The sequence below is a fragment of the Larus michahellis genome, unplaced genomic scaffold (genome assembly GCF_964199755.1).
Source record: "Larus michahellis unplaced genomic scaffold, bLarMic1.1 SCAFFOLD_78, whole genome shotgun sequence".
In the NCBI taxonomy this organism is placed as follows: domain Eukaryota; kingdom Metazoa; phylum Chordata; class Aves; order Charadriiformes; family Laridae; genus Larus; species Larus michahellis.
The window spans coordinates 410,001-417,500 of NW_027436116.1; positions in this window are offsets into that span (position 1 = coordinate 410,001).

A 7,500-nucleotide genomic window follows, 5' to 3' on the forward strand; every position below is an offset into this window, starting at 1 on the left:
CTGCCACCTCCCGCATACGTGCGCGCAACACAGACGCGCCGACGCAGACGAGCGCCCCCCCCCACCTCCCCCCCCCCCCACACCTCCCAGGCCGAGACCCCTCACGAGTGGCAGACACGGGCACGCACCCAGCCCACCCACACCCGCCCCGCGCCGCCCCACGGCCGCCCCACAACTCACCCACAGGCAGGGACCCGACTGACCCTCAAGGACCACACAGGCCTCCGGGCCCCCTCTACCCGCCAAGGCAGCCAGGCGTCTGGGTCACGTCTGCCCCGCAAGTACTGCCCCCGCACTGCCCCAGCGCTGCCCCGCGAGTGCTCCCCGAGGAACCGCAGGCCTCTGGGTCACATCTGCCCCACAAGTGCTGCCCCAGTGCTGCCCCACGGCTGCCCTGCAAGTGCTCCCCGAGGAACCGCAGGCCTCTGGGCCTGCCGTCTCCCCCCAGGGAAGGCAGACCTGCGGGTGCCCCTGGCCCCACAGCTGCCCCGCAGGGCCCCACGGCTGCTCCGCAAGTGCTCCCTGAGGAACAGCAGGCCTCGGGCCTGCCGTCTCCCCTCAGGAAAGACAGGCCTGCGGGTGCCCCTGGCCCCACAGCTTCCCCACCGGTGCCCCACGGCAGCCTTGCAAGTGCTCCCCGAGGAACCACAGGCCTCTGGGACACATCTGCCCCACAAGTGCTGCCCCAGTGCTGCCCCACGGCTGCTCCGCAAGTGCTCCCTGAGGAACAGCGGGCCTCTGGGTCACATCTGCCCCACAAGTGCCGCCCCACAGCCGCCCCGCGAGTGCTCCCCGAGGAACCGCAGGCCTCTGGGCCTGCAGTCTGCTTCCAGGGAACCCAGGCCTGCGGGTGCCTCTGGCCCCACAGCTTCCCAAACAGTGCCCCACGGCTGACCCGCAAGTGCTCCCCGAGGAACAGCAGGCCTCTGGATCACATCTGCCCCACAAGCGCTGCCCCAGAGCAGCCCCACGGCTGCCCCGCAAGTGCTCCCCGAGGAACCGCAGGCCTCTGGGCCTGCCGTCTCCCCCCAGGGAAGACAGGCCTGCAGGTGCCCCTGGCCCCACAGCTGCCCCTCCAGTGCTCCCTGAGGAGCAGCAGGCCTCTGGGTCACATCTGCCCCGCAAGTGCCGCCCCACGGCTGCCCCGCGAGTGCTCCCCGAGGAGCCGCAGGCCTCTGGGCCTGCAGTCTGCTTCCAGGGAACCCAGGCCTGCGGGTGCCTCTGGCCCCACAGCTTCCCAAACAGTGCCCCACGGCTGATCCGCAAGTGCTCCCCGAGGAACAGCAGGCCTCTGGATCACATCTGCCCCACAAGCGCTGCCCCAGAGCAGCCCCACGGCTGCCCCGCAAGTGCTCCCCGAGGAACCGCAGGCCTCTGGGCCTGCCGTCTCCCCCCAGGGAAGACAGGCCTGCAGGTGCCCCTGGCCCCACAGCTGCCCCTCCAGTGCTCCCTGAGGAGCAGCAGGCCTCTGGGTCACATCTGCCCCGCAAGTGCCGCCCCACGGCTGCCCCGCGAGTGCTCCCTGAGGAGCCGCAGGCCTCTGGGCCTGCAGTCTGCTTCCAGGGAACCCAGGCCTGCGGGTGCCTCTGGCCCCACAGCTTCCCAAACAGTGCCCCACGGCTGACCCGCAAGTGCTCCCCGAGGAACAGCAGGCCTCTGGATCACATCTGCCCCACAAGCGCTGCCCCAGAGCAGCCCCACGGCTGCCCCGCAAGTGCTCCCCGAGGAACCGCAGGCCTCTGGGCCTGCCGTCTCCCCCCAGGGAAGACAGGCCTGCGGGTGCCCCTGGCCCCACAGCTGCCCCTCCAGTGCTCCCTGAGGAGCAGCAGGCCTCTGGGTCACATCTGCCCCACAAGTGCCGCCCCACGGCTGCCCCGCGAGTGCTCCCCGAGGAGCCGCAGGCCTCTGGGCCTGCAGTCTGCTTCCAGGGAACCCAGGCCTGCGGGTGCCTCTGGCCCCACAGCTTCCCAAACAGTGCCCCACGGCTGATCCGCAAGTGCTCCCCGAGGAACAGCAGGCCTCTGGATCACATCTGCCCCACAAGTGCTGCCCCAGAGCAGCCCCACGGCTGCCCCGCAAGTGCTCCCCGAGGAACCGCAGGCCTCTGGGCCTGCCGTCTCCCCCCAGGGAAGACAGGCCTGGGGGTGCCCCGGGCACCACACTCTGCCCCCGCAGAGCCCCACGGCTGCCCCGCAAGTGCTCCCCGAGGAACCGCAGGCCTCCGGGTCACATCCGCCCCACGACTACCGGGCCAGCGCTGCCCCACGGCTGCCCTGCAGCTGCTCCCCAGGGAATAGTGGGACTCTGGGCCTGCCTTCTCCCCCCAGGGAAGACAGGCCTGCGGGTGCCCCGGGCACCACAGCTGCCCCGCAGAGCCCCACGGCTGCCCCGCAAGTGCTCCCCGAGGAACAGCAGGCCTCTGGGTCACATCTGCCCCACAAGTACTGCCCCAGCCCTGCCCCACGGCTGCCCTGCAGCTGCTCCCCAGGGAACAGCGGGTCTGTGGGCCTGCCGTCTCCCCCCAGGGAAGACAGGCCTGCGGGTGCCGCTGGCACCACAGCTGCCCCACAAATGCCTCACGGCTGCCCTAGCTGTGACCCCCGGCTGCCCCGCAAGTGCTCCCCAAGGCACCCAGGCATCTGGGTCACATCTGCCCCACCCCAACTGCGCGCACACCGTGGCACTTGCACACGGGCGCACCATCTCCCCCGGCCCTTCCCATTCCCCCCTTTCGCCTCTCACCCCCCCCCCCAGCAGGCCTCTCCCCCAGCCCCAATGCCCCGTCTGCCGCCGCACGCACACGTGCACACAACATCCACCCCACCCCCTCCAACGGGCCCGAACCTCTCGCGTGCGGCAGACGCAGACGCAGACAGAGCGTCTCCCCCCAAGCCCCGCTGCCGCCACCGAATTACCGCCCACCCCCCCCGCCACACCCCGCTGTCCCCCTTCCCCCCCCCTCCCCCGCCTCTATTCACCACCCGGTTCACTGCGAATCCGGCCGCCCCCTCCCCACGCTGCCCTCGTGCAGGCTTGCCACCCACCCCCCCCACCCCCCCCACCCCCCCCACCCCCCTCCCGGCAAGGACGGCGGGAGACTTTAGGACCCAGCGGAGTCCCTGCCGGCTCCGTGCCCGGGCGGGTTAAGGGATTCCCGGTGGCGAGCGGGGATCTAACCCCGGCTGCCGAGTCTCTACCCTGCCGCGCCCCTGGCCGTGCCCGTGCCCCGGCGCTCCCGCCTTCCTTTCTCAGCCGCTCGGCTCGCTCACTCTCTCTGCTGCGCGCCTGCCCGCCCCTGCCGCGGCTGGAGAACCCACTGAACCCCCCCCCGCCCCCAGCACACACACCGCCCCCCCCCCCCCACCTTACCGACCCAAAACCTACTCCGAAAAGAGGCACCGCGTGCCTGCCGCCCTCTCCCCGGCCCACCTCTGCGCCGTGCTCGCCGCCCGCTCTCGCCTGCCTCTGCACCGGCACCCCTTCCCCGCCGCTGCCGCTTGCCGGGCAGTGGTGTGCTCGCGCGCCCGCGCAGGGCGCGAAGCCGCGGACCGCCACGCCCCACCCCCACCCCCGCCCCCGACCCGATCCGGGTCAGGGTGGCGGCTCTGCCAGTGGCGCTTAAATCACGAACGAAAAAAAGTTAAAACTTACTTTTTCGCCCACCCCAACCCCTCCCCCCACCCACATACCCCCCCCCCTCGCCCGACAGCCCCCCCCCCCCCCCCCCGCCGGGACGATCCGGGTCAGGCTGGCGGCTATGCCAGTGACGCTAAAAACGTGAACGAAAAAAAAAGATCAAAATTATTTATAACCACCCGGTGATAAATCAAAATTATTTATCACCCCCCGGCCCCCCCGCCGCCCCAGCCCCCCCTCCCCCCCACCCCCCCCCGCAAGAAACACCCTGCCCGCACACACTTGTTGGAAGGGAGGATCCGGGTCAGGCTGGCCCCTGTGCCGGTGACGCTTAAATCATGAACGAAAAGAAAAAACAAAAATATCACCCCCACCCCACACCGGCTGCCCGGTGTGCCCGGCTCCGGGGACCGGCTCGGCTGCCACGTCTACCCGGCTCCGGGGATAGGCGGGCAGGTCTACTTCGCTCCGGGAACCGGACCGGCTGTCAGGTCTACCCGGCTCCGGGGACCGGACCGGCTGTCAGGTCTACCCGGCTCCGGGGACCGGGTCGGCTGTCAGGTCTACCCGGCTCCGGGGACCGGTTCGGCTGTCAGGTCTACCCGGCTCCGGGGACCGTTTCGGCTGTCAGGTCTACCCGGCTCCGGGGACCGGGTCGGCTGTCAGGTCTACCCGGCTCCGGGGACCGTTTCGGCTGTCAGGTCTACCCGGCTCCGGGGACCGGGTCGGCTGTCAGGTCTACCCGGCTCCGGGGACCGGGTCGGCTGTCAGGTCTACCCGGCTCCGCGGACCGGATCGGCTGTCAGGTCTACCCGGCTCCGGGGACCGTTTCGGCTGTCAGGTCTACCCGGCTCCGGGGACCGGGTCGGCTGTCAGGTCTACCCGGCTCCGGGGACCGGGTCGGCTGTCAGGTCTACCCGGCTCCGCGGACCGGGTCGGCTGTCAGGTCTACCCGGCTCCGGGGACCGGGTCGGCTGTCAGGTCTACCCGGCTCCGGGGACCGGGTCGGCTGTCAGGTCTACCCGGCTCCGGGGACCGGATCGGCTGTCAGGTCTACCCGGCTCCGGGGACCGGGTCGGCTGTCAGGTCTACCCGGCTCCGGGGACCGGGTCGGCTGTCAGGTCTACCCGGCTCCGGGGACCGGATCGGCTGTCAGGTCTACCCGGCTCCGCGGACCGGGTCGGCTGTCAGGTCTACCCGGCTCCGGGGACCGTTTCGGCTGTCAGGTCTACCCGGCTCCGGGGACCGTTTCGGCTGTCAGGTCTACCCGGCTCCGGGGACCGGGTCGGCTGTCAGGTCTACCCGGCTCCGGGGACCGGATCGGCTGTCAGGTCTACCCGGCTCCGGGGACCGGATCGGCTGTCAGGTCTACCCGGCTCCGCGGACCGGGTCGGCTGTCAGGTCTACCCGGCTCCGCGGACCGGATCGGCTGTCAGGTCTACCCGGCTCCGGGGACCGTTTCGGCTGTCAGGTCTACCCGGCTCCGGGGACCGGATCGGCTGTCAGGTCTACCCGGCTCCGGGGACCGGGTCGGCTGTCAGGTCTACCCGGCTCCGGGGACCGGATCGGCTGTCAGGTCTACCCGGCTCCGGGGACCGGGTCGGCTGTCAGGTCTACCCGGCTCCGGGGACCGGGTCGGCTGTCAGGTCTACCCGGCTCCGGGGACCGGGTCGGCTGTCAGGTCTACCCGGCTCCGGGGACCGTTTCGGCTGTCAGGTCTACCCGGCTCCGGGGACCGTTTCGGCTGTCAGGTCTACCCGGCTCCGGGGACCGGGTCGGCTGTCAGGTCTACCCGGCTCCGGGGACCGGATCGGCTGTCAGGTCTACCCGGCTCCGGGGACCGGGTCGGCTGTCACGTCTACCCGGCTCCGGGGACCGGGTCGGCTGTCAGGTCTACCCGGCTCCGGGGACCGGGTCGGCTGTCAGGTCTACCCGGCTCCGGGGACCGGGTCGGCTGTCAGGTCTACCCGGCTCCGGGGACCGGATCGGCTGTCAGGTCTACCCGGCTCCGGGGACCGTTTCGGCTGTCAGGTCTACCCGGCTCCGGGGACCGGATCGGCTGTCAGGTCTACCCGGCTCCGGGGACCGGATCGGCTGTCAGGTCTACCTCGCTCCGGGGACCGTGTCGGCTGTCAGGTCTACCTCGCTCCGGGGACCGGATCGGCTGTCACGTCTACCCGGCTCCGGGGACCGTTTCGGCTGTCAGGTCTACCCGGCTCCGCGGACCGGGTCGGCTGTCAGGTCTACCCGGCTCCGGGGACCGGGTCGGCTGTCAGGTCTACCCGGCTCCGGGGACCGGGTCGGCTGTCAGGTCTACCCGGCTCCGGGGACCGTTTCGGCTGTCAGGTCTACCCGGCTCCGGGGACCGGATCGGCTGTCAGGTCTACCCGGCTCCGGGGACCGGATCGGCTGTCAGGTCTACCCGGCTCCGCGGACCGGGTCGGCTGTCACGTCTACCCGGCTCCGGGGACCGGATCGGCTGTCAGGTCTACCCGGCTCCGCGGACAGGGTCGGCTGTCAGGTCTACCCGGCTCCGGGGACCGGGTCGGCTGTCAGGTCTACCCGGCTCCGGGGACCGGGTCGGCTGTCAGGTCTACCCGGCTCCGGGGACCGGGTCGGCTGTCAGGTCTACCCGGCTCCGCGGACCGGATCGGCTGTCAGGTCTACCCGGCTCCGGGGACCGGATCGGCTGTCAGGTCTACCCGGCTCCGCGGACCGGGTCGGCTGTCAGGTCTACCCGGCTCCGCGGACCGGATCGGCTGTCAGGTCTACCCGGCTCCGGGGACCGTTTCGGCTGTCAGGTCTACCCGGCTCCGGGGACCGGATCGGCTGTCAGGTCTACCCGGCTCCGGGGACCGTTTCGGCTGTCAGGTCTACCCGGCTCCGGGGACCGGATCGGCTGTCAGGTCTACCCGGCTCCGGGGACCGGATCGGCTGTCAGGTCTACCCGGCTCCGGGGACCGGGTCGGCTGTCAGGTCTACCCGGCTCCGGGGACCGTTTCGGCTGTCAGGTCTACCCGGCTCCGGGGACCGGGTCGGCTGTCAGGTCTACCCGGCTCCGGGGACCGGGTCGGCTGTCAGGTCTACCCGGCTCCGGGGACCGGATCGGTTGTCAGGTCTACCCGGCTCCGGGGACCGGGTCGGCTGTCAGGTCTACCCGGCTCCGGGGACCGGGTCGGCTGTCAGGTCTACCCGGCTCCGGGGACCGTTTCGGCTGTCAGGTCTACCCGGCTCCGGGGACCGTTTCGGCTGTCAGGTCTACCCGGCTCCGGGGACCGGATCGGCTGTCAGGTCTACCCGGCTCCGGGGACCGGGTCGGCTGTCACGTCTACCCGGCTCCGGGGACCGGGTCGGCTGTCAGGTCTACCCGGCTCCGGGGACCGGGTCGGCTGTCAGGTCTACCCGGCTCCGGGGACCGGGTCGGCTGTCAGGTCTACCCGGCTCCGGGGACCGGGTCGGCTGTCAGGTCTACCCGGCTCCGGGGACCGTTTCGGCTGTCAGGTCTACCCGGCTCCGGGGACCGGATCGGCTGTCAGGTCTACCCGGCTCCGGGGACCGGATCGGCTGTCAGGTCTACCTCGCTCCGGGGACCGGATCGGCTGTCACGTCTACCCGGCTCCGGCGGGACTTTGTGCCGGAGTGGCCAGGTAGACCTGGTGTCCGGAGCACGCACTTCCAGCCGCCGAAGGGGTCGCTGTTTTTCGTTACCTCCAGTTGTGTCATCGTAAGAGGCGGCGTCTTTGGCGCGCCTCCCCGGTGGGCAGTGCCTGCGCTCTTGAGGCCGTCCGGGGGTAGAGACGTGATTTCCCGTATATGGGAGGGAGTACTTACTCGGCTCCTAAGGGCTTCCAGCGCGAACGCGCA